We start from the raw sequence: 27,135 nt of genomic DNA, 5'->3' as shown, positions 1-27,135 counted from the left end.
CCTTCACGGATGCACAGCCCCTTAAACACAGACCTTTGCATGAGCCTTCACTCAGCTTTCTGTTAATATGGTCTGATTACTCCTGCTCACATTACAGATCTCAGTTAACTACAGTGATGCCGGCCAGGTTTCGGGAACATCGATCGAGAAGCCAAGGAAAGGGTGTTGAACGTGTTTTTGTAATTACCTCTGTGTTCCATGCAATTTCCGGACTCCAAGTGATAATGAAACACAGACACTCGTGTCATTTTAAGAACTGTATCCTTTGAAGATTAAGCTTCATTGGGCTTATCCTCACATACTTTGTCCCTACTAATCAGAGGTCTCCTTGCAGGACTATTGAGCAGAAAGACCTATAAAGAAGAATTTTTGCTTCCATAGTACGGTCACTGACTTAGAACCCAAAGGTGCCAGAGCAAGTTGCCAACCCCAAACCCTCTTTAATACTCACAAGAGAAAAACAAGTCTATTAATTTGTGTTAGGCTTATATTAATGGAATGGCCAGAAACCCAGCAGGTAAGAACATGTTCGATGTTACCTATCTTCCAAGAACAGCGAAAGTTTGGATAGTTACCCCAAAGGATGACTGGATCATATTGTCGACATCTGCTTGTAGAACTTTTGACCTTTCCTTTAGGAGTTCTGTGACTCTAAGGTTTTGACCGTGCACAGGAATTACTTTAAAAGTTGGTATACACAATACCATGTTGGGCACTTTGAGAAATTTCTCAGCAGTAATTTTGGCCCTTGAGGATTTTTGCCTTACATTTAAGAACCCAAAGCCAGTCCTCACTCTCTGCAGATGAACTGTCACCCCTGTTCGGCAGAGTAAGTCTGTAACCTGGTTGTGCGTATAGTCAAGGGTCTTCAGCCCCCTGATAAGTAACTATTGATTGTTCTCTTAGTCTATTCAAAAACATATACTACTATAACAAAAAAGCCCCCATATAAACCGGGTGGTTTATAAACAACAAACAGTTATTTCTCATAATTCTAGAGGCTGGAAAGTCCAAGATAGACGTGTTGACACTTTCTGTTATCTGGTGAGAGCCCACTTCCTGGTTCATAGTCGGCTGTGTCTGAACTGTGTCCTCACATGGCAAAAGGGACAAGGGAACTTTCTTGGGCCTCTTTTATAAGAATACTAATCTTATTCTTGAGGGTGGAGCACCTCCCAAAGGCCCTACCTCCTAATATCATCACCCTGGGGGTTAGGGTTTCAACATATGAATTTGGGAGGATGGGGAGGGGACACAGATATATTCAGTCCATAGCAATAGTAAAAACAAACAAATAAAAAAGGCTTTTTAGTCATTTTATTTTATACCATTTTAGCTACAGCATTTTCTGATTATAACAGATAATAGGTATAACGTCCGTGACCGGGACCAAAAAGACCAGAACGGATTATTTGTTGTGCTGAGCCTTGTGTGGTGGCTTTAGGATGCAGCCTTCTTGCTTCCTCCATGCTTTTCTGTGACTGCGGAGGCTGGTCCAGCATCCTTTCTGTGCAGTTGTCATCTTTTCCCTAAATGCATTGTTTTGCATTTGCCTCTAGGGAAGAGGCAGTCCCTCTGGGGACCCTCTGCAGGGCCTCAAGAGTCCTGTATTTTAACCCCACCTCACTTTACATTTCTTTGGAATGTCTTATTTTTGCCCTCTTGGAAATCTCTATACATTCTCTCTTCCCAATTATTATTAAAAATCTGCATTGAGACTCGAGAGAGGGCTGATTGCTGGGAATCACTGTTGGTTTTACTTGTCTCCCACCCGCAAGATGTGAGTTGATCTGTCCTCCTCTCTCCCTTTGGCAAGAACCACAAGAGAGCCCTGGCTTAGTTTTGAGAAATTCATGCTGTGTTTGGGGCCTCTTCTGATGTTTGTGTGGGGTTCTCCGTCTAAAAAATACCCATCAGTCTGATAATCTCCCGAAAGAGAAAGGAAATTTTTTACTCTGAAAGAGAAATCCATTATTCCAGCCTGTGTGGGGATCATTTAAAGCTCCTGAAAGAGACAGCCTAATGAAATGCCACCAGTGTGGCTTGAAATAGTTAACGAATGTCGGAAAGGTGGAGAACTTCTAGCCCAGATGGAGGAGGAAGCTGGGCTGGGGGTCACACAGCTGGGGCAGGCTGCTCAGGGGCCATCTGTCAATCAAAACCTCTGCCTTCTGTAGGAAAATAAATGGCCTCAGGCGAATGTGATGCTTTCAGTTGGAAACCTCCTCCAGAACAGGTGAGCTGGTCACCTCTCTCAATAATGTATCCCTTACTCAATAATCCTAGGTTGGTACACTTTTCCTTATATCTCGTGAAAATCCTTTTTATTGCTTTTCAAACCAATACAATATAATGTCCAGGAGAGGCAGGAAAAGGGTTTTTAAAGATGCAGTTTTCTACCTCAAAATGCTTTCCCTTAAGCCAAGGGCCATAAATTGGTAGGCAGTGTTTTGCTTGTCTGGCAGATGGCTTGACTTTTTTTTTTTTTAATGAAATGTCTTTGATTTTTTTCGCTTGTTTCCACAGACCCTGTCATTTCCTACTGTTTTTCATTCAGCCCATTCACATGTGTGTTCTACCTGCCCAGCCCCTGTGGATATTTGGGTTCATGACTCTTGATTTAAACTCTTATTTTCTCAACTTTATAAAAGACAATATTAACATGGTCACCTCTGCATCTCCTACACATACCAAACTTCAGTCCTAACCCTAGGATGTTTCTGGAGAATGAAGAGTTAATATGATGTGTTTTCCTCCCATATAGGAGAAGGTTTTTCTCCTATTAGTAAATTGGTAGCGTTTGCCAATTTCCAAGGTATAAATCCTCCCACCATGGCTGATTCCAGGCTGGCAATACAAAACCATCAAATGCTGATTTGGGAAAAGATGCACAAAATCAGCTGTGCAAGCCAGCTCCAGCACACCGCTCATTGTTGCTGCAATCATACCCATGATCTCTTTTGACTTATTTCCTCAGCTATGAGCTAATCAGATGAAGAGGACATTACTCTGATTATGGCAATGGACAGAGCAAAATGCCCAAAGAAAATATAAAATATATCTCTCTGGTAAACTTTAGAAATTATATAAAACATGAGGTCAGCAATTTTTTTCCCCTATAAACAGCCAAATAGTAAATACTGTAGGCTTTGTAGGTCACATACAGTCTTTATCACATACTTCTTAGCATGCCAGCCATACATGAGGTCAGGAGCCAGTCAGATCAGTCTGTGGGCTACAGCCTGTAGGATATAAAAGAGTAAACATGGGAAGATGGTCAGATTCATGTATTTTTTTAATTAGAAGGGGTAAAATACCCTAAATCTAACTGTATTTCTCTGAGTACCAATGCACAGAAAGAACATGAAGCAAAGTTACCTAGAGATTTTTAATACAGGGAAATAAAGTTAATGAGGAGTTGCCACTGAGACTTGGTAGACTTGGTCATATGTCTGGAATATAATCATCCTAGGATAATGCTTCATCCAAAAGGAAAAGCGCTATAAGAAGTGGAGGTGGATGCCCTGAACACCAAGAACATGCATCTTTGGACCTAGAGGTTATCATACCAGGTGAAGTAAGTCAGGCAGAGGAAGACAAATATCATATGCTATCACTTATATGTGGAATCTAGAAAACTATACAAATGAATTTATTTACAAAACAGAAACAGACTCACTGACATAGAAGACAAACTTGTGGTTACCAAAGGGGGAGGAGGGGGAAGGATAAATTAGGAGTTTGGGATTAGCATGTACGCACTGTGCATAAAATAGATAAACAACAAGGTCCTACTGTATAGCACAGGGAACTATATTCAATATCTCATAATAACATAATGGAAAAGAATCTGAAAAAGTATATATATATATGCACACACACACACACACACACATATATATATATATATACACATATACCGAGAGAGAGAGAGAGAGCTGATTCACTTTGCCGTACACCAGAAACTAACACGGCATTGTCAATCAACCATACTTCAATTTTTTAAAAAAGAAGACAATGCATCCTTGTGTGCAAACTCACTGCCCAATGTTTTGTGAGGACAGAGGACTGATGTGATATTACTGTGCCTAGAGATTAAGAGCATGAGCTGTGGGTTCAAATCCTTGCTCTGCCACTGACTAGCTGTGGTGTCGTCAGTCTTAAACTCCCTGGGCCTCAGTTTCCACATCTGTAAAATGGCAGTCATAACTGTAACCACCTCATAGTCCTGCTGGGAAGATTGAGTCAATAGATTTAAACTGCTTATAGTGTGTGTAGCACGTGGTAAATGCTTTATTACTATAAATCCAATAAAGGGAATGGATGATGCCTTCTTAAGAGATCATTCTATGGAAGAAAGATGTGGAAGTGATGGGAGAACCTGAACTTGGGTGCTTTTTCCTGTATAAAATATGAAATAGAGCATGTGCCAAGTTCTTGACCACGACAGCTTCATGACTCAGAAGACAGAGAAAGTGATCAGGGCAGCAGCCTCTATCCTAATCTTGTCTTCAGCCCTATTTATAAGGGGTCCATCACTTCCCTTTCCTTCCAGCTCTCTTCGTGTCACTAGAATTAAAGAATCCAGTATCTTGTCTGTGACAAACACAGATCACAGAAATCTTTTTATGGGAAGGATGCAGACAACTGCTTTCCTATTAAATTTCTTTTAGGACCATTGGCTGATTTCCCCTCGGTCTGCATGGGTTAGTCTAGGAATATGGGTTCATGCATGACTGTGTTATTTGCGTTCATCCCAACGCCCAACTTTTTCATTAACTTTGCAATTTTGAATAAGTTGCTCTGTGTTTATGATCCTCTGCTTCTTCACCAATAAAATAGGAGTAATAGCAACACTTCCACATCTGGGCAGAAGGCAAAAATGTGAGGAAGAATTAGAAAGCACTCTATAAGCCCAAGTGCTTTGTAAATATTTAATCCTTAGTAGTTGAGGTAAATGTCAGGGGAGTATGGAACCCAACATTAATCTTTTTGTTATGACAGCTCTTTAGATGTGTTTAATTTCCCAGTCTAAACACTGAGGACCCTAAACTTTTCTGACCCGCTTTCTCCTTTTCTTGTGTCTCTTCTTTCACAATGCCCAAATATTTCCCACCCAACGTCAAATCACAGTTCATTTTAATTCCTCTGCAAAGGGTAATTTTAGTTTATGAGGTGCCCCGATGTCCTGCTCTCCATCTTGAGTTCCTAAATGCTGCCACAGAAGAACTTGGGCTTCACCGGGAAATTCCCTTTTTGTTCGAACTGGACTGAATGCCTTTATCCCAGAACAGCCCCCATTGTTGGAAGTTCTGCCTTCTCGTTAGGCTAGCTTATTCCACGGACAGGCTAAAGGCATTTCCTTCCAGCTTCACAACCCTACTGGGTCCTTGTCACTAATGAGACCCAGCACCTGCTACTGCCAGCAAGGTTTCCTGATTGAGGCTAGGAGGGGTATAGGTAAATGAAGGCGGCAGGGGGATTATTTAAAAGTTACACTTAATAATGCGTGGAGATTTTTCCAGATTAACTCTGTTCTTTTGAGATGACAAGAGCTTTTCAGTAAACACTTGTCTGGATAACGTTTCACAAGGGAGATTTGCCACACCCTGAGGAGAGCTTTTGCTTCTATTGTTTGTTGCTATGCCCAGGTCACACCCACCTCAGCTGCCCAACAGAAGAGCAATTCTTATGAACAATGATTTGTTTTGCAGTTTTAGTTTATTCCTAAATTGCAGAAATGGTTGATGAGTGAAGTCTTCTGATAACTTTTTATTGGAACAGAATAGAGCATAGATTCAGGAATACTTGAGGCTGACATGTGTTTGGTGAAAAAAAGAAAAAAAAAACAATAAAACCTCGTGCTTTTTTTTTTTTTTAACTTCCTGGTGATTCATGCAGTTATCTGAGGCTAGATATCTTATGTTTGTTTTGCGCTTTGCAATTTGCATAGGACTCATGTACTTTCACGTACTTCTCAGCTTTAAATTACTATTATTGAGGGTTTGGGGTGATGATCTTCAGTGACAGCTTTAGAAGACAGCTATGATGAGTGATGGGGAGTTGGGGGTGGTATTTCTTTTACATTTAAGAAGGAAGGAAGAAAGGATGCATGGAGGGAGGGAATGAGAGAAGTCAGTTACTTAACCTCGTCAAGACTTGCTTTTCTTACCTGAAAAATGAAGATAATAGTAATCCTTATCCTGTTTGTCTCACAAGGTCTTCGATCCCCTGCAGTAACCTCTATATGAAAGTCCTACTTCATCCAAAAAGTGCTTTAGAAGTTCTAGTGGGTGTTACTGCTTATATTACGATGATGCATGGAAAGTCCGCCCAGCCAAAGTGGTTTCATTCACTGGCCTCCTGCACTGTGAAATTCCCAGTTTCAGGAGTAACACAGTAACTCCATAGCACTCATCAACACGTTAACTGGATTGCTTTAGCCACTTACATGTTATCTTCTAGGGAGACCTAGTAGGGATGAAAAATGGGATTGTATATTCTGATAAATGAGAAGGGGTTGAGAAGAGTTCTGAACTGGAGAACAACAAGGAGAAAATGAGGACTGTATTGCAAGGGTAGGTTGAAGCCAGACTTCACAAAGACAGACCTTGACGTCCAGGCTGGCCCTAGAACTGCCTTCAGCCTTAAAAGTCAGCAACTGCTCTGACCCCTTAAGCGACTTCAGAACTCTTATGTCTCCCAAATCTCTGGATATTCCTTGTGGTTAGGTCTTTCTGAGCTTGTTTTGGTTTTCATTTCTTCTATCAAAACTTGTCAGTTTATAGGAGATAATGTCAGCTTTGGACCCAAATTGCCCTTCTTTCCCCTCTTAGAAAACATCAATAGAAGGAGTATATGCTATACCAGTCATGAGATTTGTTTAAACAAATTTATAGCTAACTTTTCTTTAATGCTTCATAGTTGACCAAGTATTTTTCAAATATTATGTAATTTATTTAGAGCATTGACTCTGTGGGTAGGTATCCTAAGTATTGGGGGGAAAAGGAAGGTAGTAATATATACCTGCCACCCAAGATTGATAGGATTAAATGAGACAATGTTTGTCAAGCACTCTGCTTAGCCCCCTGGCATACAGAAAACACGTATTTCTAATGCCCCTTGTTTATAGATGAAGAAACAAATTCAGAGAGGTTATGTGATATGTTTAAGGTTACAGGACAAGTCAAAGGTGGATCCATAGGTCAGACTGCCTCTCCACCCTGCTAACGTGGCGATGAACAGTCAAACCACGTGACATTTAAGTTTGGATTCCATGTTACAAACTGTTGAGAAAGAAAGAGAGACAGAAAGAGGAAAAGGGAGAGAGATGAAGAGAAAGAAGAGAGGGGGAACACAAGCATGTGCTATGGTCTGAATGTTTGTGTGCCCCCCAGATTCATATATTGAAATCCTAATGCCCAATGTGATGGTACTAAGAGGTGGGCCTTTGGGAGGTGCTTAGCTAATGAGGGTGGGACCCCTTTGAATGGGATTAGCACTTTTATGAAACAGACCCCCCAGAGCTCCCTGGCCCCTTCCGTCACATCACAGACACAATGAGAAGTCTGCAACCTGGAAGAGGGCCTTCACCCAACCCTGCTGACACCCTGGTCTTGGATTTCCAGACTCCAGAACTGTGAGAAATAAATTTCTGTTGTTATCATCTACCCAGTCTGTGGTATTTTGTTAGAACAGCCCGACAGGACTAAGAGAGCTTTTTTTTTTTGCCTGTGTTGGGTCTTCGTTGCTGCACACAGGCTTTCTCTAGTTGCGGCGAGTGGGGGCTACTCTTCATTGTGGTGCCCGGGCTTCTCAGTGCGGTGGCTTCTCATTGCGGAGCACGGGCTCTAGGTGGTGGGCTTCAGTAGTTTTGGCTCGCAGGCTCAGTAGTTGTGGCTCGCGGGCTCTAGAGCACAGGCTCAGTAGTTGTGGCTTGCAGGCTTAGTTGCTCTGCGGCCTGTGGGATCTTCCTGGACCAGGGCTCGAACCTGTGTCCCCTGCATTGGCAGGCGGATTCTTAACCACTGCGCCACCAGGGAAGTCCTAAGAGAGATTTTAAAATGTTGACTTGCTAAGACATAGGTGAGAGATAATAAGTACTTCACCTAGGCACAGTTAGGGTATCATAAAAAATAAGTGTGTGTGTGTGTGTGTGTGTGTGTGTGTGTGTGTGGTTGTGTGGCTTCAGTGTGGTAATGTAACCAAAGGGCTTATGGGAATGAAGTGCATTTAATTTTCCTCCAGCTTCTAGTTTCTTAGGCTTCCATGTTTTAGCCCTGCTGCATCAGTCCTTGCATATTAATAGATGGTTGGCATGGCAATCCCTGGAGGGCCCCAGGGGAGGGAGAGGTCTTCTAATAAAATCCAAACTGGTTCAGCTGAAAATTTTGTGAAGCCTTTTTATATCTACTTTGTTTGTTGACCTCCCAACAAACATCATGGAAATGTCATTTCCAGCCACAGAAGTTTCGGTCCCTTGATAGAATTCTGAGGGGAAGTAGACTCACGTGTTCATTGGTTCCCAGCTCTTCTCTGGGGCCCCCCTACCATCATTCAGCATCTCTGACTTCCGCCTGCTGCAAAGTCTTAACTCACCTAAGGTCTCTTCAGTATCCCAACATTAGTGCTGGGGCTTAAGATGTTATTCCCTATAATCCACCAGCCTAAGGGCTACCTTCCAAAGAGCACAGTTAACAATAAAGAGACTTGGGGGGATATTGTGACACAGCTTTGGAACTGTTTGAACCAATCTCTTCCTGCCTCCCGCACGTTCCCCCTGCATCCTTGGAGAATCCCACGTGACTCATTTGTTGCCTCGTATAGTAGTTTGCTGAGGGCTTCCATAACAAAATACACAGACTGGATGGCTTCCACAGCAGAAACTTGTTTTCTCACGGCGCTGGAGGCTAGAATGCTAAGATCAAGGTGGTGGCAGGTTTGGTTTCTCCTGAGGCCTCTTTCCTTTTTCTCGCAGATGCTGCCGATGGCCGCCTCCTCACGGTGTCATCCCATATCTTTCCTCCGTGAGCACGATCCTCCCAGCCACACCCCCAGTCTCCTTCAGTGTGTCCTCATCTCCTCTTCTTAGAAGGACACTAGTCGCCTTGAGTTAGAGCCTACCCTAACAGCCTTATTTTAACTAAATCCACTCTTTACCGGCCCTCTGTCCAAATACAGTCACATTCTGAGGTCCTGGGGTTAGGGCTTCAACATATACATTTTGAGGGGGACCCAGTTTAGCCCATAGCACCTTGACAGCTATCAAATCTTCGTGCTTTGCTGCCTCCATTGTTTGTTCCTTTTCTGGCCTCACCTCCCCCCAGGGGTTGTCTCATGGAGATCTCTTGTCTTCCTCTGCCAGCCCCTCTCCTGTGTTCTGACTCCTCTGAAGATTTGCTGACTTCCGGACAGACTCTTGGGTTTGTGGAGACTTTGTTGCGTTGACCTCATGTTGTCAACATGGCCACGGCCGCTGCTGAGTTGGACTATGGCCCCCTTCCACCAGAGTGATGACTCTTTTTCTTAAGACATAAAATGGGCAGATGTGTGTGTTGTTTCTCAAATGCGCCTAAGTATCTTGGCTGCTTTTCCTGATACACTCTTTCTATTTTATATATCCTCCCTCTTGGAACTTCACACATCCACCCCATGGGCTGGGTTGAAAAACAATTGGGATTGTGTTTAACGCCAAAGCTTCCCTGTCAACTTATAGCCATTCATCCTAGAATCATCTGCAAACTCTCAGAATCTCTATGCTGGGGGGGGCTCTCTTTTCTCCTCCAAGACTTCCTAGACAATTCAGAGGTAGCAATTCATTGTTCCGTCTAGGGCTGGCCAGAATGTCCACATGCTTCAGTCACATCTCATTGGAAGCTACACCAACCTGTATTAGGGCATACAGCATTGGTTTGATTCCCCTGGCCCTGGGGTAAATCCTAGAATTGCCTAGAATTAAACCCTATAATGGCCCCTCGTTAAAGGAGTATTATTTCCCAAAGGTCTCAAGCTTCCTCATCTCTAAAGTGGTCATAATGAGAGTACCTATTTCTTAGTACTGCTGTCAGGCATTAAATACGGTAGCTTAAAGTCTGGCACGTAATAAGCACTCAATCAATATTAGCTTTCATGACCATTATGCCAATAAGACGTCATGACAGTCTTGACCTTTTTACGTTAGAAGCTTTCTTCTTCCTCTTTGTGCTCCTCTTTTTATTCAGCAAAATATTTATTAAATAAGTGGTAAGTTTTAAGCACTGTGCTAAGGTCTTTGCATTCACTGATCTTACTTGATTCCTCACAGTAAGCCTTGAGGTGGGTATTATTAGGAACAGAACTTTACAATCCTGGGAGTATAGCCTTGAATAGGACAGATGTTGTAGCCTCTTCCCGGAGAACGCAGCATAGTGGGAAAGTCAGATGTTCGACTGCAGTAGTCATCACGTCAGCCTACTCTACTGGAGGTGGTTGGCTACTTCTTCTAGTGATCACCGGATCCTGGAGTTTAAGTAGAGTTGGCCTTACTCTTGCTAAGTTCTGCATGTTGTGAAATTATATCCCCAACCTCTGGCATCCCTTAGGGCTCTTATGAATGAAAATCCTGAAAGCTTAGAGAAGGAAGAGAGTGGAAAGCATATGGTCATTTGTATTTTGTTAGATTAGAGCTGATTATTTGTTATCACCTGGTAGATAAGACACACAGACCCAAGCTCCAGTCTTTCTTTCAGGAGGCACCAAAGAGCTTGGAATTCCCAGCCAGCAACCTTACAGAAGGCAGTTACTTGGTTGGTGGAATAGGAGTTTAGAACAGACCTATTGCTTGGAGATCCAGACTCACTGAGCCTGCCTGGGCCATGCGACTCCGCGGAGCAGTATACCGAACACAGAAATAGTGTTTTAGAGAAAAAAATGATACAGACACCTATGCATACACCACCAATTGCCAGCCACGGCTACCTTTCCTAGCCCTCAATTAAAAACCACAGCCAGATTTTCAACGTGGGTAGACAGTCTTGTCTGTGCAAAGTGACCCCTCAGGTACGGTGACTCACTCCAGGAAGAAGAAGGAACGGGCCACCCAATGATTCTGAAATAAACTACTGTACTTTTTTTTTAAACCACTTTGTGAGTACTTCTCAGAGATGATATTTATCTACCTAATACTTTGCACACATATAATTTTATTCCCAGTCAGGGCCTCTTGGATGAAATTAGTTTCCTTTGTCGCCCCGGTGATATTTGTCACATGAACTAGCATTGCTGATGTTGCCTAATAGCTGTAGTTCTAACTGTCCCTTGCAAAGATGTGTTTTACTCTAAAGTACAGTATAAACTCCTGAAGGCATAGGCAAACAAGAGTTGACTTTTGCCCATCACATAAACTTCCGTGCCCTTTCTGTTTGTCAGCCTGCAAGAGTCTCAGAGAAATAGTGTATGTGCTCTCTATTCATAAAATATTCCTATGCTCGAAATAGAAATGATCAACTCTGCACTGAGGGAAATGACAAAATGATGTGAAAGCAAAAGGAAAACTTTTCATGCTCAAGAACCCTGAACCCACATCCCCTGAGCTAGGTTTCCGCTTTTCTGGTTAATCGTGAGGAATAACCAGAAAAGTCTACTTTAAATGTAAGTTCTGCTAGAGATAACAAACATCATTTTGAATGTCCTTGCTTTTTTTTTTTCATCATAAATTATAATGCTGTCTTCCTCTCAGTGGTTCAAAGTTGCAGAAATGAGGAGAGTTAAGGTATTTGATAACCAAAAGTTATAGGAAGCTATTTAATAACCAAGGGAGACTTCAAAAAAAAGTAGCTGATTTACCAACAAGTCATATCAGTGCTTTGAAGAAAAGAACACAGCCGTGACATCCTATGAAAAGTGTGGGTAATAAAATCTTTACAAAGGTGTTGAGCTTTCCAACTTTTAATTTTCATACCCTCGTGGAAAGATAAGCATCTTAAAAAGAGCCAAATTGCTTCATATGGCTGTCAAAGGAAGCTCCAGTTTTGAGACACTGCTCACTGCTTATACAGCCTTCCCATTTCCATGAAATAAAATTGTCATTCTAGTCGCCTTTGCAGAAATTACACAGCATTGGGGAATGTTGAGTGTTTTCCGTTGAAGTTCTTATTAGGGGAAGTTAAAAATTCAACAAGTCATAAGCATTACCCAGAATTAAACCCATGGTATCTAGTAATAGCTGGGGTGCTGAACGATAGGGAAGTTCTGCCACGGGCATCTGCGGGTTTGGCTTCTGGTTCTGGGTTTGGTCCTTACTGAGCGATTGAGGACAAGTCACCTCTCGGTGAACCCCGGCTTCCTCCCTCGTGACATGACTTGATGTCTGCATACTCGCCGATGTCCTTTCCTGCACCAATGTTCTATGACTGCTGGCAAGACCAGGGAGCTAAACTTTTCGAATGAAATATTGAGCAATCAGGATTTTAGGTCTCAGAAGTCATCTCTTCCAAGCCCCATCCATTCAGAATTTCATAAATGGCCCAGAGAGATGACATTGATCCTCCCGATACATTTCTAATGCTCTGCCATTGACCCCCTTTCACTCTCTCTGGGTCTGAAACTAAGGAGCTGCTACTGCCTCATTTTATGGAACGTGTGTGGTTCCTTAATATTGTGGTTGTATAGTTTTTTTTCAAAGAGAAAAAAAGAGCTAAGCATTCTATCTTTTTCTTCTTATTTTTTTTTCTTGAACAAACTAAAATAACAGGGTATAATTTGACCTGAATTTATAAAACTGCAATTTATTCATTGAACTGAAAACAACTGTACTTTTTCTTCTTAGCTATTATTTTCTTTAATCTTTTTTTTTTTCCTTAGCTATTATTTATTAAGCCACCCCATGGCAGGCACTGGGCTAAGTTCTTTTTCTAGACATACTATTTAAAATCTTTAAATCGCCGTGAAAGATAGGTGTCATTATGCCCATGTTACAGAAGATGAAATTGAAGCACAAAGGTATTAAGTTGCCTAGAGTCACTGAGTTTGTGATGGAGCTGAGATTCCAGTTTATCCCAGTCATCCTAACCACAATGTACTGTATATATACACAGATCTATATCATATACATATATATATCAATATGTATGAAACATATTGAGGAGATGTAGGTAGTGGTAATGTTTCTACTTCCATTTCTAAAACAGTTTGTTGCAAAATGAAACTCATTTTAAACTCACCACCCGAGGATTTAGAATTCATTGCAACAGCCCCTAGCATAGGGTAGGTTCTCAGTTTGGTTGAACAGATACTTGGATTTATAAACATGGGATATATGTATGGGACATCACTATGGGGTTGGTGATAGAATCGGCAGTGCATTTGTTGATGTTGAGTTGAGATGATGGCAGTCTCCGTGTTTGCACTTTGACCTGATGCCATGGTCATTGGCACGGTGCCTGTGGGGACACTGGGACATTAACCCACACTCTGTGTTTAAAATATGTTGGTGGAAAGATTAGATCTAATAAACAGATTTCTCTCCAGACATGTTTTGCAATAGTCTCGCTCTTGTGGGAGGTTGATGATAAGTTACACGTGGTCCTCGCCCTGGTCCTTCAGCCTGTTCTGAAAGGGACATGACTTTCACTTTGGGGATCTTTGAAAGGCATAGAGCATGTAGGCAAAGTGTGGAGCTTTTAACTATAATTGGTAATGATTATAGTTGTACCTACATAGGGAAATCTTATTTTTCAAAATAATTTTCAAGAGTTAATGCATGCATGGGGTACATAATTCAACAACTACCAAAAGTCCTACCTCCAGCCCTCCCTCTCATTCACCCAATTCCCCTCCCAGAAGCAACTGGTGTCTTCCAGAATATTCCACAGATACTCTAGACATATATAAGCACTTAGGCATTTATGTATTTTTTTTCCACCAAGAGTAGTACATTGTATACAGTCCTATACCTTGCTTGGAAAACAGGATTTTAAAAAAGTGTCTAGCATTGAAGGATCAGTTAGTAAATATTCTGTTTAACAAATTAATCCACAAAGGCAACAGCAAGAGGGAGGGGGTGGGGGAAAGAATATTTGTGTGGCTGGTAAAACCATTCCCCAGTAAAGCTCAGAAAGATTTCCGTAGGAAGCTAGCTTCTAATCTCCATTCGTTCCTCTGTGCTACAGTAGGAAGCTATGAGGTGTAGCTAAAAGATCACAGGGCTTGGAATCAAACTCATACAGAATTTGTTAGCCATTGATTTTCTCAGTGATCAGCAAACTGAGAATTCTCATAGGAAACTACCCAGCCCAGTGCTCGGTACATGGTGGATTTGACGCAGGAACGGTAGAAACTCCTGGTCTTTCATGAATCTCCTCTACAGTATTTTGGTTCTACTTCAACCTGGGTCTTGTTGCAATATTCTACATACTGTGGAAAAAATCTGGCAGTAGTTTTTCTGGTCTCTGAAAGCAGTGACCAGCATATATATGAGTATTACTCTGTGCCAGGCACCGTGCAAAGCACTTTGGGTACATGATCACATTTAAGGCTCACCGAAACCCTATAAGATTATTACCATTATTTTTCAGACCAGAAACTGAGCAGAAAAGTAAAATAATTTTCTCACAGTCACCCCTTGGGTGAGTGACAACTACAGGACTTGAACTCTGAGCTGCCTGAAACCAACGTGCATACTTCTCACACACTCGCCTGCTCCTTGTCTCGATCTGATAGTTTCACACCCGTAGACACAGCCCTTGGACATCACAGGGAAGAATGAACTTGTTACCACCTCAGCCTAGTTCTCCACACACATCCCTGAAGTTTTATGCAGCTTTATACACCTCGTTAAGTTGTTGCAAACACAAATAACAAGATGAGTCACACCTTGAGCCCACATGTCAGTGCTCTTCTTTACTTTGTTGGTCAGCAGGTAAGGGCTTGTACTGAGGTGCATTTTCTGATCTCTCCTACTCTCATCTTCCAACCCTCCATTCAGGAGCCCCTCCATCTCTTGGTCACAGCAGGAGCCGTACAACTCTTGCTGTGTAATGCAAAAAGAAAGGGAGGAAAGTGTTGACTGAGAATTCTAGCAAACACTATTTAAGCTGAAGAGTAGCGCTGCAGATTGACTGTAGACTCTTAGTGCTAGGAATGCCCGGGTGCTTTCTTGTCAGCTTTCCAGTTTCAGATTTTTATGACTGTTTAATTACCACCGCTATTCCACGTTGCCAGGATGTGCCTCTTCCAAACACTGTGGAAGTTCATTGTCAATTACAACCAGCTACGTTCACACTCTACATTGTGGATCTTTAATAGCTTTCTTTACTCCACAGCACTGTCACAAACAGTCCAGATAATGGCTCCAATTTTCCCTCTTAGAACTCATATTTTTTTTCTTATGTACCATGAAAACAAAAATCAGATGAAACTGTTATCTTTCTGCGGAACAGTGATTTTCCTTGTAACAATTATTTAAACAGTAGTCTATTTCAAAATGTCCACCCTCATCTTACATGGTATCAGAAATCTGTTCATAAATGTATTTCGCCATTTGAATAATTCTGGGAATTACATATTTGATATTGATGTTGAAAGAGGAGTTTAATCCACAGAGGGTGATTTAATCAAGAAAATAGCTTTGCTATTGGAATATATGGTTCTTTACAGAGCAACAAATCGAATCCTTCCTTATCCAATAAAATTTATACTCAGTGGCCAACAGTGTCTCTGAGGACATCTGAGAAACTAGGGAAGAGAGCATGTAAGGGCTAAAATAATATTCAGGGTTTTTAAGTGATGATTCAGGGTTTTTAGCTGATGATTTTTAAAGAAACGAAAATTTTGAGCATAATAACCTAAATGGAAAAATAATTTGAAAAAAGATAGGTACATGTATTTGTATAAGTGAATCACTTTGCTGTACACTTGAAACTAACACAACATTGTTAATCAACTTTGCTCCAATATAAAATAAACATTTTTTAAAAAGAAATGTAAGTGTTAAAAACTAGATTTTCAAAACTAAATGAACACAGAGCCCTTAAGTGAGGATGAGCAAAATAGTTTTGGTTTTACTGCACCAGTGAGCAGGGAAAACTTTGGTTCCAGTTAAGCATATGGTGGAAACAGAAGCCTTCTTGTGGTGGGAAGGGAGAGGGGAGTAGTTTCAGTGTAATGAGATGCTGACCTCCCAAAGGATCATTGATCAGGTTGATTAGATTGGTTTATAGCAAGTCAACGGTCATATCATTTGTTAGGCTTTTGGTACTAGTGGTCTAATTCATTGTTAGTGTTAATGATAATGATTAACTTCATAGATTTTGTTAATGATATTGAAGGATTTCCACATAGCAACTGTTTTTTGTTTTTAATTTTTATTTATTTATTTATTTATTTATGGCTGTGTTGGGTCTTCGTTTATGTGCGAGGGCTTTCTCTAGTTGTGGCAAGCGGGGGCCACTCTTCATCGTGGTGCGCGGGCCTCTCAGTATCGCGGCCTCTCTTGTTGCGGAGCACAGGCTCCAGGCGCGCAGGCTCAATAGTTGTGGCTCATGGGCCTAGTTGCTCCGCGGCATGTGGGATCTTCCCAGACCAAGGCTGGAACCCGTGTTCCCTGCGTTGGCAGGCAGATTCTCAACCACTGCGCCACCAGGGGAGCCCCACATAGCAACTTTTAAGAAAGTCTCTCCTGCCTAGGATTGATGAAGCACCTGTCTTAAGGGAAGAAGACAGACTAGATAATGTCTTTAGAGTCCTTTCAGCATATGTTACTATGATTAATATTGTGTATGGTTGGACCTTTTTGCAGGCATAACAACTGTTCTTTCTCTGCTGCAGCTGCTGCCACCAACTTCCTTCCTTCAATCCTCTTTTAGTTTGGGGTCCTCTGAAAGCAGAGTCTGAGACAAGGACTTAGACACAGGTACTTTATTTGGGAGGTGATCTCAAGAAGCTGGAATGAGGGCAGAGAGATTGATACAGGGAAAAATGGAAAGTCCGTGAAGAGCATAACATTGAAATATTGAGCTGGTGACCACTTTGGGCAACTGGGGCTTAATCTCATTGGGGACCCTTTAAAGAATTGTTCAGAATGCACCCAGAATAATCCCCCCTTGCCATAGGTTTGAAGGCTGCAACATCATCCACCAACTCCTCCCCTTGCCCCTGTTCCCTCTCTTCACCTCCCCCTTCCCTGCCTTCTCATTAACTCCTCCACGCTGAATGAATGGCTTCCGCAGCTCTGGAGAAAGTTCTGAGGCAGAGGAGCTGAGAAGCCTTAAGATGGGAGGCTCTCAGTGTCTAAAGACCTGTCCACCACAGCCGGAGCTAAATGAAGTCAGATGTGGTTCAAGTCACAGGAGGCCATAGGGAGGGGGCACGAAGCCCCCATTAGCAGCTGCCACAATATTCTAACTCCTTTCACCCACCAGTCCTTCTTCTCTACCCCACAGCCCGCTTCACTACTGTTCATTCGCTCTCTGCCTTGTACTTTTCAACCCACTGCCTTCAGTGGTCCCTAGTCTCCTTGCTTTTCTCCTCATCCCCATGTCTATCTTTCTGCAGTGTTCTTCATTCAACTGTGCAATTCTGCCACCCCTGCTTTTCTCCCTCTATAGCTGATATCATCCTTGTTTGGGGGCCTTATCTTTTTTTTTAATCTGCTTTGCATTTCATCAAAACAGAAAAAGACCAAAAAAAAAAAAAAAAAAGGGGGTGGAGATGGGTTTCCAAAGCTCAAATCTTACATTGGGTTAGTGATCATAAAAATACTGTGAGCTAATTTGCAGCTGTCCCTATGCCATGTTCCCTAGAAGGGAATCGCTACTGAAAATAGCTTTCAGCATTTGGAAGCTGGAATGTGGTGTGGCTTGAGGATTTTGGCTTGGTGGGGAGAGAGCTTTATTCTGAGAGCTGCAGGAGACGCACACCGTGCTTAACAGGTGGCCCAAGCTGCTGGGACTTCATGTTCTATAGCAGCAGTGAAGGAATGTACGATGGACGCCAACTAGAGCTCATTAGAGCGGACAGGCCCAGGGCCGTGGCTGTCACTTTAAGCCTGATCCTTGTCAGGGTGTCCAAGAGCTCTGACTCTCAAATTACCCATGCACATGTTGTTTGGTGCCCCTGAAACGGGGGTCTGTTTCAAGGTCTGTACAAACATGAATTAACCTTTGCAGCAGAAAGGCTCATCAATGTCCAAAGCCTTTTTTCTCTCTGCTGTTGTCTGTTGGTTTCCTTTCCAACTACAGGGACCCAAAAGATCTTTGCAGAGCCTGAACTAATCTCTTTCCTTCATGGTGAATGAGCAAGAGTTTCGGGCTCCCTGGCTCGAGCTCCGTCAAGCATGCGTCCTTTGAGTTCCCAAAACATATTGTTTATGCTTCTGCAGCAGTGATGATGGCGTTGTAGTGTCATTTATCTGTTTGCATGTCTGCTGTCTTCCCACGAGACTGGAAGCACCTTGTGGCAGGAAACATATCCTAGGATGAATAACAGCTGCCATTTGTTGGACATTCAGTATGAGGTAGGCATGGTTCTACAGCTGTAAGCATATTTCATTTTCTTTATGGTAGTCCTGCTGGGAAGGTATTATTATCTCCATTTTGTAGATGGGAAAATTTGAAGTTAAGGGAGGTCAGGTTTGCCCAAGGATATACAGCTTTTGAGGGGGCAGAGTTGGAACTTGGACCCAGTAGCCTCTATGTCTAAGCCAGAGTGTATGACCAGTGAGCTGTATTGTGTCGCTTTGTCAAGCAACCAACTAGGAGTGAATGAAGGAATTCACAGAGCAGGCTTAGCAAACCCCAGGCTCGTCTCACACACTTATTTACGCTCTGCATTTGGAAGTAATGCCAATCACACCCATCCTTCTACACTGAGGAAGAGCCTTTGCTTTGCTTTCTGAAAATAATTCCAATTGGCTTTCTGTATGGTTTGTAACGTTGGCGTATACGCTTTAAGTCTTTTCTAAGCGTGTATAATATGTAGTATATGTGTGTGTGTATTTATATATATATAAAATATTGCGCTGTATATAGCTCATTTAACCTTCTTTGTTCATTTAACAACATAACGCTATGAATATTCTTCCATATCAAAATATCATTTCTCTGATACAGCTGGAAACAAGTGTTGTGATAAAATAATCAGATTGGAAGGGACTTTTTGAAGTCACCACCCACCTTTATCTAAAGCGGTGGTTTCAAACTCATTTTTAACCATGACTTATTTTTTTTTCTAAATAAATCTATATAGAATATCAACAAACGGCAGTAGGGTTATATTCGTATGAATTTATTTCATAAGTGCAGCTTTACACATTTACTTATTAAGAAGGCAACCAATTAGAGTAATAAGGCTGTTTTGGCTAGACAACCCTTTTTAGTTGGAAGTTAGGGATGGCAGTTGAAGTTTTATGTGTGCCTTGGCATCTTGTTTTGATTGTGCTGTGATGGGAAGATCATGGACCACACAGGTAAGTATCTGTGAGTGGTCATCAATATTTAACAGATGCCACCGCAATTAGCTGAGTATGTGCTGCAGGAGAAGCTTGATTTCAAGGTCTGTACAAACATGAATTAACCTCCTAGCAGAAGTCCACACCTTGGTGTGTGCCAATGTGTCAAAGTTTCATATAAGACACATTTAAATCTGGGAGTACCACTTTTTATTACCATTTTAAAAAATAGTCGAAGGTAAATTTTCACTAAAATATGAAATCTTAAACAAATATTTGTGTAACCCCTTAAAGCATGCATTGTAGAGATCTAGGATTCCATGACATTGTAGAGTTTTCTGGAACTCAGCTGGGAAACCACTGATATAGCATCCCCCCACAAAGTCTAACAAATTTATAAAAGCTGGAAAACAGGGAGGCTACCCAAGACTGCTTCAGGAATACACCCAAGTATTTAAATCCCCTCATTATGGTCAGAAACATTTTCCTCATGCCTGACTCAGGTCTCTTAAGCTGCTGCCTGAATTTAGCCCAGTAGATAGAGGTTCTCGGAAAATCCTTGATGACTGGTAGCTTGAGGCTTCTGTGGAGGGGTAAAGTAGTTGGTCACCTTCCTTCTCACCAAATAAATATGTCTTCTCTCACCCACTCCTGACTTAGCATCGTGGGTACCCATGATTCGGCAACATCATTTTCTGATTAGCCCCAGAGTCCTGCCAAAGCAGTAGTGACTTCTTTAAGTCACCTCAACAGAGAAGACATTTAACTTGATATGTTTTCAGAGTTTGGGTTTGGAAAAGATCCTGGTTGATGCCCTTCATAACACTTCTTTGTGTCTCTCATCCGTCTTGTCATAGCTCAGTCCAGGATACAGATGGCTGCAGTGAGTCAGGCAGAAAGGGAAAGCCCGTAATTTGACCTGTCCACTCGAGCCAACTAGTTGTTTGGGAAGTTGGACTCACTTGCAGCAGATAGGAACAGGAAATGGTAGGCAGATCTGAGGAATAAGGAAAAGACCCAGTTGTCAGAATGGGGTCACAAGGTCAGAGAGTCAAGAGCACTTGATACTGATTGGCTGTGTCTTATGCTGAGGGTGCTTAAATCTGTCCTTTCTGGCTTATGGCAGGCTTGTATGAGAACCAGGATGCCGGCCCCTAGGACAGAAGCCAAGTAGGGAGCTGGGAAGAAAGCAAAGCTTCAGAGTTTGGGTGCCAGGCAAGGTCTAATACACTTAGCATTGGGCAACCCCAAAGGGCATAGGGGGTTTGTCCTCACACTCTTATGGGATAACTGGGTTCTTCTGGACATGGCACACCAGGAGGTGATTGAAATTATTTAGAGAGCGCTGCCTTATCTTGCTGTCTGCCCCTTTGCCCTTGCCCATATATTCACTACATCACCTATCACCAGAAGGTGTGGTGGTAGCCCAGACTTCTAAGAGAATTTGCAGCTGTTCTAATCCTGATAGTGAGTATAAAATTTTTATTGAAATATATGGATAGTTTGAAATTGTTTTACAAACAGGAGAACAAGAGCTGTGGGTTTTCTGAGTCTTGGCCCCTATTCATGTAATTGGGTTCCTACATGAGAGAGAAAAAAAGTCAGGCACATCCCATGATAGGAGGAATGGTGTGAGCAAAGGTGAAGGCTGGGTGAATAAGTACGTTTCGACCCCAGCACACCATATTGGCTCTTCTCCCTTCTTGGTCTCTCTCTCTCCCCACATCCTTGTTTGTGCTTCTTGGAATTACCCTCCAAATAATCCACCTGCACCCAAGTCGTTATCTGGGACTGTGCTCTTGGGAGGAAGCCAAAGTAAGAAAGTGAGTTTGACAGCGAGACCATCTTCTTCCACTTCTTCTGCGGCTGGTGTGCCGCAGCTTTGGGAGAACATTCTGTGGGGTGATGACCGAAGGCAGGCATATCGGCCGAAACAGCCATCTTGACCTGAGCAAACCAGGGAGACTTGGCCAGGCCAATTATCTATGCATCCGAGAAAGCAGGGGTACTCCTGGAACAGGGAACTTGCACAGGGGGTAGTGAGGGAGGGTTGGGAATGGTGGCTTGGAATCCAGTTGTAGACAACTTGGACATCCAGGTTAATGAGTTGCTTCTCTGTTCAGTTCCTCGGCAGTTGGACAAGTCTTTCTTATACCCCGCTGTCTGCTTCTGACACAGTGAGAGAGTTGGGGTTGGAAGCAGGTCCTGATCGATGCCCTCCATTGCACTTTCCTACTCATGGTATCAGTGGAGCTCTGGAGTCACAAAAGCCCAGGCAGAAGAAAGTATTCTATTCTTCCTTTCTTGTAGAAAATTGACATTCTTTTGCCTCAATGCTTGTAGTATTTGGGGTTTCTAAGGACCCACAGGGGGAAAATGTGCTCTATTTTGCTTTCTTCTTGGTCGTTTTAATTTCCCTTAACCTCTTCATCTGTTCTGGTAGCTCTATTGTACCTCGTACTCAGCCCTCCAAAACCCTCACTTCCCACCTCCCAAATAATGCTTAGTCTTTCCCTTTCCCTCCCAAGAGCAGTTAGTGAGCAAGGGATGTGTCAGAAGCAGGCCTGCTCCTAATATTTTCAGAGCCCTGGGCATGAATACAAGTGGAGATCCACATGCTATTGGTCTAAATATTTTAACATTTTCAAACAGATTTTAAAAATTAAATAAAATGTATTTGGCCATCTCCTTTGCAGGATCATATTTAAAATTCTCAGATCCCTTGGAGTTCCAGTCCAGAAACTGGTAGGGGAGAGCTGGTGGGAGAGCAGGCAGAGAAGTGGCCCTGGGGACACCTTGGTCCTCTCTGTCTCCACCCTTGGCTTCACAGACGCCACTACATGCTTTGTGCTCTTGTGAGTGGACAACTAAGGCCACACAAGGTCTGTCTAAGCCCTGCCTCTACAAACATGCATTGCTTTTGCTCCTCTTTGAGCCTGAGGTTGGCATACTCTGGCTCAGTCAACCTCAGAAAGAAAGACAGGGGCCAAGTAGACAGCAAATTCCAGGGAATTGAAAGGAAGGGAGTCACAAGCTCCAGCTGGGCAATTCCCTTGGCCTGCAGGATTCATCACCCCATGGGGAGGGGTGTGGCCAGAGAAGGACCAGAGCAGAGCTCTTTAAGAGTAGAGCTCAGGGCGATGTCCTCTCTTGCCTGGTTCAAAGGTCAGGACTTCTCAGAGCTGATGGGTGGATACATCTAACACCTCTTTTCTCCCACCTTCAGCCTGTCCTCAGGCACCCTAGAAGCGCTCTCTTGTTTGAGCCACTTGAGGAAAGAGGGCTTTGTTTTTCATTTCATTTTTATTTTCTCTAAAAATACCCTGAAGATCCTGTCTCTAAAAGTGTGGGCATTGAAGGGCTTCCCTGGTGGCGCAGTGGTTGGGAGTCTGCCTGCTAATGCAGGGGACACGGGTTCGAGCCCTGGTCTGGGAGGATCCCGCATGCCGCGGAGCAACTGGGCCCGTGAGCCACAACTACTGAGCCTGCGCGTCTGGAGCCTGTGCCCCGCGGCGGGGGGGGCCGCGATGGTGAGAGGCCCGCGCACTGCGATGAAGAGCGGTCCCCGCACCGCGATGAAGAGTGGCCCCCGCTTGCCGCAACTGGAGAAAGCCCTCGCACGAACCGAAGACCCAACACAGCCAAAAATAATAAATAAATAAATAAATAAAGTAGGAAAAAAAAAAAGTGTGGGCATTGAATAAGCAGCTTCTAACCCTGACCCCATTTCTGTGTCTGGAACACACAACAGAAAGTTCATCTTGACCCTCCCTGGCTTCCTTCCACCCTGGACATTATTCTTGGCTATTTACCATCAATGCTGCGGGAAGGTCTCATCTGATGATGCAAGCCAACTGGGTAGACTCCTGTCTAGCCTCTGCAGCAAGACATGGAGAAGGCAAACTTCAGTGCTCTGGAGGCTTAGCGTTATTTGCTAGCTGAGAATCTCCATCAGTAAAACCGAAATCAGAGAGAGAGTGTGTCATGGCAAAGTTGGAACAAAAAGGCAGCTGATGAGCAGCAGTTTTAATCATATTCCCTGGGCCACTGGAGCCACCCAAACCTTCCTTTGGCTCGGGCCGCCTTTCTGCAAAGGCTCAGTGACTTAGCTCTAAACTTGTACAGTAGGAGAACAGTCTTAATAGAGAGTGGGCCGATTGAATGGGGTTCAGTGGGCTGCATCCCGAGCTCTGTGGTAGCAGGTGATATTACATATCATCTAGGCAGGACTGAAGGGAACATTAAACTGCATTTCCATTATCAGCGAGGTCCTTGGTGGCCTGAGGATCAGAATCAGAGCATTCTCATCAGTCTGCCTGATGTCTTCCTGCACAGCCTCCTGCAGCTCTAGGATTAGTTGGCACAGGAAGGCTGAACCACCTTTCACAGGGGAAAAAGTCATCCACAAGAAAGCCTGAAGCGCGTTGAGCCAGGGAAAGGCTAGTGACAAGTTAAAGGGTTTCGTATTAAGAACGAAAGGGCCACTTCTGGGGAACCTAAGGATTTCTGCAGAGAAGATCGGCTCTCTTGGCTAAAATATTAAAATCTGTGAAAACTCCTGTGAGGAGATCAGTAAGAAAATTGCTTTTCAGAGAAGCCCAGGCTCTGGACCTCTTGAGCTTTTGCCCTTGCGTGAATTATTTAGCAGTCCTCAAAACTACGTCTTAGGGCTAGCAACAACTTCTATTTCCAGTGCAAAATCATGAAGTTTTAGAATTTCAGGTGGAAGAGAAGGTAAGGGCATCTAAACAGAAGTGTGATGCAGAATTTCAGGTTGAAGAGAAGGTCAAGGACATCTAAACTGTGATGCTCAGTTCCTCTCCGAGGGGTTGCCCGGGGGACTTCCAGCCTCCGTGAGGAACCTCCCGTGACAGGGAACCCACTGCTCGTAGCTGAGGGCATTTCTGATTGTTAAAAGTTCTTATTCCCTAAAGTCCGGAACATCAACTGTCCCAAAACAGAGACCTATATTTTAATCTCTAGCATCCTCTCTGAGTGAGGAAGCACACATATTTGCAAAGTCAGCTGCTGGAAAAGATGATTAACTATAAGTATTGACCTTCACAAAATAGAGTCGTTTGCCTAGAATGTTGGCTAAGGAATCAGTTTTGTTCTGTGTGACGGTGTGAAGAAAATAACAGAATATAATGTGAATAGCTTAAATAGGGATAAATAAGATTACTGATGTGGGACAATACTTTGAAGTATATTTCGAGTGAAAATTGTCAGTAATAATAATAATAGAATTCCACACAGACTATATACTTTATCCTTGGGCAGTTAGTCTATGGCAGATATGCTTAAGGTGGGAAAATGTATTCCTTTATTCATTCATTCATTTATTTTATATTTACTTTTTTATTGAAGTATAGTTGATTTACAATGTTGTGTTAGTTTCAAGTGTACAGCAAAGTGATTTAGTTACACATATGTATATATACATATATATGTATATATTTATGCATTCATAAAACATTTATTCAGTACCAACTCAGCCCTAAAATAGCCAGAAGAAAGACTTAAGTTTTTTCGTCTATGAAGGAGCCCAGAATCTGGTCGGAGAGAAGATGATTTAAATCACTCACTGTGACTCACTGAGAAGAGGATTCCTGGGGTTCTGCCAGGACTGAGGAAATGTACCTGGATTAAATCAGAAGGAATTTCCCAAGGTAAATGGGACCATCATATATTGATATCAGCTAGTTCTCTTCATTGCTCTCTCAGAAACCCTAGTCCCTTGATGAGTTAGAGATTTGGCTTTTTGATTAGTCCAGACTCTGGTTAGTTTCTCAAAATGTTTCCCCCACTGCCTTGCAAGCAAGACAATATCATGAATACAGGGAGTGCTTAATAAATGTGAAACGAGGAGGAGGAGAAATAAGAAAGGAGAAGAATGCCACCTCTCTTACTTGTTATTTCAACTTCTGGCAATGGGACCCTCTGGTCTCTGCCAGTACTTGGTCTCAGTACTTGACATCACTTGAAATCTTGCATAGAAATGTACTCAAGTCCTATCCATCTTCTTTGCTTATCATACTTCTAGGCATCTTCTTTTGTTTATCACTTCTTTAAAGGGGACATCTTTAAATCATACAACCCAAGTCTATTCTTTCCTCTTTTTAACTACTTTTCTCCCCCAGATGTACAACTCATGTGATGCAAACTTGTTTGCTCTTGTTTTCTGGACTCTGTTGAATAACTGCCAGCCTCACATTTTGATGAAAATCAAGAAACTTGAGCATTGAGTAGATATAAACTGTAAACCTCACTTAAATATAAGCAATTTATCCTTCATTAACAGGATAATGAACCAATTCCCTGTTCCTCTCCTAAGGATATTGTGAGCTTAATGAGACCAAACACACGCTTTGACTTTCATGCGTTTAATCTAAACTTGTTTTGGAGAAGTGAGTGGCTTAAGTTGAGAATGAATGACCTTGAATGTACTTTACTTATTAAAGGAAATGGAGCTATGCATGTCGAGGAAAAATGAAAAGAAGAGAAAATTACAAGATAAGGGTTGGATTTATTTTTTACAACTCCTAGAGTTGTGTATTGAAAGAGAATTCCACTATGATGGGGATTTGCGTCTTTTGGGTACATGAAATTCCTCCAGTTTGTGCTATTATGTAGCTCATCTTTTCACAGAAATCCCAGAGTGCTGACAGATCAAGAGGTTTAACATTTCAGATCCTTTAGCATTCAGCAAATGCAATAAATATCAGAGGTGGCTTGGGTTGAATGTAAGAGCAGATTTTGTTTCTGCAGGAGAGAAACTTAAACCCACAGGCTTGCAGTAACTTTGAGGAGATTTTCTTCTACACCTCGCTCCAAATGTGACTTGATAATTTAATAAATTTTGTATATCTTGTTGCTTCCCTGTAGGGCATCATTCTTGCCCAAGTTGCCACCTGAACAAGGGGTCATTTCTAAAACTCTTCTGTTAGTTCACTTAACAGAGGCTTCTGAACTTTTTGCTTGAGGGTTTGGAATTTATACCGATACCTCATCCTCTAAGACTGATTCTTGGGAAAACTCTTTGGGAAGAGTATCTGCTTCCTATCTAGATTGAAGACCATGCTTTTAGTGAAGAATGTCTTTGCCAGAAAGGACTTAAAATATCCATCTCAATGATTCTGTTTCTTTCTAGTGTGGATTTATTTACTGTGGCCAAATCGCCTTCTGTGAAATGCAGTATTGGTGTCATACTTACGCGGGCCAGGCTCCAGTGCCCTTGGAAAAATTGAATTACACAGCTGGCCAGAACTGACAGCATAAGCTTTGGCTCTTGCTGAAGGCGAGTGTTATGGATGGCTTTTCACATGCTGGTCTTTCAAATGTAATCTTCTGATGTAGGTTGGCCGCTATCTCTGTGGTAGGCAAAAGGGAATGCTTCAGAAATACACTGGGAAGACACTCTTGGCACATATGCATAGCAAAAAATTAATTTCTCGTCTGGAAGGCTAAATTCAATCCAGTTCCACCCCAAACTCCAAATATATGTGTTTCTGACATGGGGCGTCCTTAAACATATGAAGGATGAGATATGAGAGATGCTAATAATGGACTCCTTTCTCCAAATATACTCCAACCTGTGATAGATTTAGATATTCTTCTCTTGGCTCTAGCACTCTCATGTTCCTGGGTTTCCTCTTTTGAATAATAATAACTATTTTTTGGTAGAGCCTTTAATAGGTAATAATGTACATTAT

General features: G+C 42.5%; 1 protein-coding gene and 1 long non-coding RNA gene across 2 annotated transcripts in view; one reads left to right on the top strand and one right to left on the bottom strand.

The window, feature by feature from the left end:
• Positions 1-27,135, top strand: part of SNTB1 (syntrophin beta 1) — a 243,543-nt gene that overhangs the window by 54,836 nt on the left and 161,572 nt on the right. The gene's annotated exons all lie outside the window — the stretch shown is intronic.
• On the bottom strand, positions 13,646-25,086 carry LOC309646715. The gene is made up of 2 exons (XR_014255555.1): positions 23,236-25,086; positions 13,646-15,007 (listed from the first exon to the last, which is right to left on the bottom strand). It is a non-coding gene; the product is annotated as an uncharacterized lncRNA (long non-coding RNA).

Source organism: Balaenoptera physalus, assembly GCF_965194825.1.
Source record: "Balaenoptera physalus genome assembly, chromosome: 17".
NCBI lineage: Eukaryota > Metazoa > Chordata > Mammalia > Artiodactyla > Balaenopteridae > Balaenoptera > Balaenoptera physalus.
The sequence above is the reverse complement of the archived record's forward strand: the minus strand, read 5'-3'. Positions and strand labels throughout refer to the sequence as shown.